Source organism: Chiloscyllium plagiosum, chromosome 19, assembly GCF_004010195.1.
Source record: "Chiloscyllium plagiosum isolate BGI_BamShark_2017 chromosome 19, ASM401019v2, whole genome shotgun sequence".
NCBI lineage: Eukaryota > Metazoa > Chordata > Chondrichthyes > Orectolobiformes > Hemiscylliidae > Chiloscyllium > Chiloscyllium plagiosum.
Window position 1 is genome coordinate 63,646,843 of NC_057728.1, and position 6,658 is coordinate 63,653,500.

Sequence of the window (6,658 nt, forward strand, 5' to 3'; positions counted from 1 at the left end):
AGCAGACTGGGATCACGGATAGTTAGGTCAGGATCACAGTGCAGCAGACTGGGATCACGGATAGTTAGGTCAGGATCACAGTGCAGCAGACTGGGATCACGGATAGTTAGGTCAGGATCACAGTGCAGCAGACTGGGATCACGGATAGTTAGGTCAGGATCACAGTGCAGCAGACTGGGATCACGGATAGTTAGGTCAGGATCACAGTGCAGCAGACTGGGATCACGGATAGTTAGGTCAGGATCACAGTGCAGCAGACTGGGATCACGGATAGTTAGGTCAGGATCACAGTGCAGCAGACTGGGATCACGGATAGTTAGGTCAGGATCACAGTGCAGCAGACTGGGATCACGGATAGTTAGGTCAGGATCACAGTGCAGCAGACTGGGATCACGGATAGTTAGGTCAGGATCACAGTGCAGCAGACTGGGATCACGGATAGTTAGGTCAGGATCACGGTGAAGCAGACTGGGATCACATTTAATTAGGTCAGGATCACAGTGAACCAGACTGGGATCACGGATAGTTAGTCTCCTCCGACCTATCACCCTCACCTTGACCTCTTTCCACCTATCACATTTCCAACGCCCCTCCTCCAAGTCCCTCCTCCCTACCTTTTATCTTCTCCTGCTGAACACTCTCTGCTCATTCCTGAAGAAGGGCATGTGCCCGAAACGTCGAATCTTCTGTTCCCTAGATGCTGCCTGACCTGCTGTGCTGTTCCAGCAATAAAGTTTCAACTACCTTCTGGGACACACTCAGATTATTTTTCTGTCTATGCGTTTTAGAACAACTGCATTTTTTTTTCATCTTTCTGTTGTAATTCAGCTAATTTCACTAAATATTCACTTTGTCTTCCACCTGTACTTGTATTTTCTCAACCATTTGATCAAACATAGTTTTTGAACATTAAATTTCAACTTCCTTATGTTTATTCTTTAATTTCTCTACCTGTTTCAACTGGAGGTTTTGTAACTTTGTTACCACGCAGTCAGGATAAGCCCCAGGATTTCCTTCCTGATTTTCCACTGGTTTTTCAACTACAGTAAGCATCGCTCCCACCTGTGATCCAGCTGTATCATTCCAGAGGATAAACTGTATTTCCAGAACAGAGAATTTCTCTTTAACTTCTACTACCACTTCACTTTTTACCGGACTCTCCAATCTTAACTTATGCAATAGAACACTACTCTCCTCATCATGGATTCCACATTTTACCACCTTTTCTGGCAAAGATTGATTTGCTTCTGTATCTCTTAAACTTTTAATTTCTTTACCTACTCCTCCTGGAACACATGAGTAAACTTTACCCACACAGGTAAATTCTTTAAACAGATCTGGTACAGTAGTGCCTCGACATACGAACGACCCTGTTCACGAACAAATTGGTTTATGAACAGGATTGTACGTAAAATTTTGCTTCAACGTACGTACAAAATTCAAGGTGCGAACGAAGGTACGAACGCAAAAAGCCTGTGTGCGACCACATGGTTTCATTGTTCTTCTTTGCTACGCGCTTGTTGAACGCAAAAGCTCTTGGGCCCTGCGTGATCTCATTCAGTTCGTCTTTGGCGCGTGCGCTGTGAACAGCATCTGTTGCTACGTCCAAGCATTCCGAACAATGGGAAAAATTGATTCAGTTCGCGAACTTTTCGGTTCGCAAACCAGGTCCCGGAATGGATTAAGTTCGTAAGTCGAGGCGCGACTGTATTTTCTTATTTACTCTGCCTGACCAGGCTGTACATTCTTTTGCAGCTGTTTAGCTTCCACTGGGATCTCCTTTACCACTTTTATAAACCCCACTAACTTATCCTGTTTTACTACATCCATCTTGCCAATGCTTTTTCTTAAACTACCAACACTGTGACTGCATGTGTGCTATTTTATTATAGTGAAAACACATAAAGTTTTTTACTTCTCTTGCTCCCTCATGGGTTTCCTTTTTAACCCATAGTAAACTATCTTTGCTATCTTCAACGAGATCTCCTTTTCCTTTACTACCCTGAGAATTTCTCTTTTCCCCAATTTCTATCCCCCACAGATTGAAATTGATGTTGGAAGCTAAACTTTGGTTTGTGAACTAACTCATAATCATTGACCATTTCTGCTGCTAATCTTCTACTGTTAACTCTCTGCTCTTTCACATGAGTTCTCACTACTTCAAAAACACCTCCAAAATAATTGTCTCTAAGAGCCTCATATGTCTGATGTATTTTTACTGCCCTTGTCCACCTATCAAAGTTATTTTGTTGGATCCTTTCCAACTCAATATATATTTGACCAGGTTCCCTCCTTAGATTCCTGAAACATTGTCTGTAGGCATCTGGCACAAACTGATTCAGAACAGAGACTCGTATGTATTTGTGTATTAATCTACTGAAGGAGAAAGTGAGGACCCCAGATGCTGGAGATCAGAGTCAAAAAGTGATACCACATGGAGTCATCCAGCACGGAAACAGAGCCTTTGGTCCAACCAGTCCCTGCCAACCATAATCCCCAAACTAAACTGGTCCCAACTGTCTGCGCCTGGCCCACATCCCTCCAAACATTTCCTATTCATATACTTACCTAAATGTCTTTTAAATGTTGTAACTGCATCCGCATCCACCACTTCCTCAGGAAGTTCACTCCACACACAAACCACTCTTTGTGTAAAATTTGTCCCTCATGTCTTTTTAAAATCTCTCTCCTCATGCCTTTTTAAAATAGGAGGCTAATGATTATCCAAATAAATGTTACAGGTGTTGGAAACTATTTGAATCACGAATATCTCTTTGTGGAAGAAAACTATTGGTCTACACGTGGCTCCAGACCCACAGCAATGCCTTCTAGGCAATACATACAGGGTTAGCCCAACTCCTGTGAATGAATGAGAAAAGAACTCAGCAGGATCTTATTGAAATGGTGTGGCCCTTAATCAGATGGATTTTCCTCATTTTTGAAAAAGTTCACAAGTGATGATAAATTGGGTGGCATGGTGGCTCAGTGGTTAGCACTGCTGCCTCACAGTGCCAGGGACCCAGGTTCGATTCCAGCCTCAGGCGACAGTCTATGTGGAGATTGTACATTCTCCCCGGGTCTGTGTGGGTGTGCTCTGGATGCTCTGGTTTCTTCCCACAGTCCAAAGATGTGCAGGTTAGTGTGGATTGGCCGTGGGAGATGCAGGGTTACTGAGACAGGGTAGGGAGTGGGTATGGGTGGGATGCCCTTCGGAAGGTCATTGTGAACTCAATGGGCTGAATAGCCTGCGTCCCACAGTGTAGGGATTCTATGGCAGGATCACTAACCAGGCCAGCACTTTTTGCCCACCCTTCTCAGCTGCTTTCCGGCTTATTCCTGATAATCAACGATTACCTTCTTAATCAAGAACCCATCAACCCAGCCTTAAAAACATCCACAGCGTATCCAAAAAAATATTCAATTGCTTCCCTCAGAGTGTCGTGAACCTATGGAATTCTCTTTCCCAAGGGGTGGTGGATTGTGTAACATTGGGGATAATTGTTGGATGTTTTTTGTGAATCTTGATTGGGCAGAAAAGTAAAGTTGAGGCAAATGTTTGGCCTCGATGTGAAATAGCAGAGCAAGATGGAGGGACAAGTGGTCTGTTTGTGCTCCTTCTTCTAATGTTCTCATCTCAGCCAAAGTCGCTCTATTCTGATCATTGCACCAAATCTTCCATACATTGCATGCCTTTGATATTTTTCATTTGCCCCCTCCGGGAGCAAACATTACTGCACAAGAAATGTACCTACGTTAGCAAAGGGCTGGAAATCTGAAATTAAAAAAAGGAATTGCTGGTGAAACTCAGTGGGCGGCACGGTGGTTAGCACTGCTGCCTCACAGCGCCAGAGACCCGGGTTCAATTCCCGCCTCAGGCGACTGACTGTGCGGAGTTTGCACATTCTCCCCGTGTCTGCATGGGTTTCCTCTGGGTGCTCCGGTTTCCTGCACAGTCCAAAGATGTGCAGGTTAGGTGAATTGGCCATGCTCCAAAGATGTGCAGGTTAGGTGAATTGGCCATGCTAAATTGCCCGTAGTGTTAGGTAAAAAGGGTTAAATGTAGGGGTATGGGTGGGTTGCACTTCGGCGGGTCGGTGTGTACTTGTTGGGCTGAAGGGCCTGTTTCCACACTGTAAGTAATCTAATCTAAAAAAAAATCTGCAGAGAGAGAAACTGAGTTAACGTTTTGAGTCCAATCTGAATCTTCTTGTCTTTCATCTTCCTACACTCTTTATCAATGTCTTTATCTATATTAATTTTGCTTAATTGACTTGCAATGTTTTAGAGTCAAGAATGTATGCGCCAGCAATGTTGTTTTCTCTCGCGAACTGACTAAAACATTGATCATTAGGGGATTTATTTACTAAAATTAGCACATGTAAGTCTTCCTGAGGAAGAGCAAAGTACCCCTTTACTATAAAACAACTTCCCCACCTAAGAATTACTTGTGTACATGCTTTTCCCCTTTCTACAGCTATAGAACTACATTTGCTAAAACAATTGAGTTCAGTTTTTGTGACTCCAACCAGCAGTGAACTGGGCCACAAATCTGTTCACCACCAGCCCTGGGCGATTGAGATTATCTTTCACTCTGAAACTCAGCTTTCCAACAGATGGAGGAGCCAATCATTTGGTAAGGAAACATTGTTTGTGAGTGATGTACTGTGGTTTGCAGAATGTGAAGTAGCAGCATAAACAAAGTTGTGGAGTTTTAAATGAGGTGCAGCATGGTCTGGGGTTCGTCTCAGAATGAAAGGTTCCACATTTAAGACAGAGATGAGGAGGAATGTCTTCTCTCAGAGGGGAGTGAGTCTGTGGAATTCTTCACCATGGAGGGCTGTCGAGGCTGGGTCATTTGCATGTATTCAAAACTGAGATAAACATTTCTAATCTGTAAGGGAGTCAAGAGTTATAGGGAGAAAGGGCAGGTAAGTGGAGCTATCACATCAGTCAACTTGAAAGGGTTCAGAAAAGATTTACAAGGATGTTGCCAGGGTTAGAGGGTTTGAGCTATAGGGAGAGGCTGAACAGGCTAGGCTGGTACAATTGCAACATTTAAAAGGCATTTGGATGGGTATATGAATAGGAATTTGGAGGGATATGGGCCGGGTGCTGGCAGGTGGGACTAGATTAGGTTGGGATATCTGGTCGATTTGGACGGGTTGGACCGAAGGGTCTGTTTCCACGCTGTACATGTCTATGACTCTATGATCACATTGAATGGCAGTGCAGAATTGATGGACTGAATGGCCTGCTTCTGTTCCTACATTTTATAGGCCATAGGACAGTACAGGGAGGCTATTATAAAAAGACATAGGATCTTTGATCTTGTCAGTAGAGTAAGCAAGGATGTTATATTGCCCCGAGTGAAGGTATGACCAACTCAGGACACCCCTGCTTTCTGAAGGAAGGTCAAGGACTTGGAGGAGGCTGCAGAGGAGAGTGACCAGGATGGCACAGGAAGTGAGAGATTCCAGTACCGTGGGATAGCCAACAGGAAGAGCCGGCATTGCTTTCCTTAGAGCAGTGAAGGTTAAGAGGGGGATTTCATTGAGATATTCAAAACCATCCTGGATTTTAAAGGACCAAACATGGAGAAACCAGTGGCTGAGGGCTCAGTAATCAGAGAGACGCAGAGATTGGCAAAATAAATCGGAGATGAACACAAGGCAATCAAAAATGCATCGAGCTGCTATGATGTGGAATGTGGGGCCGCAAAGGACAGTGAAAACTGATTCAATAGCAACTCCTCAGAGAGAGTTATTTAAGAGGAGAAAATGTATAAGGTTATGGGCAAAGAGCAGGGGGTGTGGGATAAATCAGAGAGATCTCTTTGCAAGAGCCATCATGGGCAAGATGGCTGAATGGCCTCCTTCTGTGCTGAATTTATAGTTCCTCTGGGATAGATTAATGAAGTGATCTTGCCTAAATATAGGTCCTCATTTAAAACTCATCACAGTACAGAGAAAATTCATTGCAACTAGAACTATTTAATGATGTTGTGATATAAGTTGCTTTATTGAATGTGTGAAAAATTACACAAACTGATTTCTTAGTATGTTTTAATGGTTTATGATGGATGGGTTAGTGAGGAGAGCCCTCGAGATGGTCAAGTTTCTTTATCAGGTTTTGGAAAGACAGTGTGGTTGGAATGGCCCTTGCATTGAGAGCGGGGGACGAGAATCAACAACTCTGTTTATGTGTCTCGGAGAAAGTGAGAACTGATGAAGGGCCTAGTGCCCAAAACTTCAACTCTCCTGCTCCTCAGATGCTGCCGGACCTGCTGTGCTTTTCCAGTGCCACACTTCTCAGCTCTGGTTATGTCCTTGTGACAGATAACGAGAGGGTTTAAACTAGTATGGCAGGAAGGTGGGAATCTGAGCTGTATACCGGAGATGAGAGTTGATGCAGATGAGGCAGTAGCAAGACGTAATCCAGCCAGTGGGAAGGATTTTCCTGGGAAGGAACCAAGGTATCAGTTAAAGTGTGTTTGCTTTAACGCAAGGAGTATCAGGAATAAAAGTGACGAACTTAGAGCTGTGCTATGATGTTGTGGCCATAACAGAGACATGGGTTTCTCAGGGGCAGGAATGGTTGCTGGATGTTCCAGGGTTTAGAACATTTAAAAAGAATAGGGAGGGGGTAAAAAGAGGAGGGG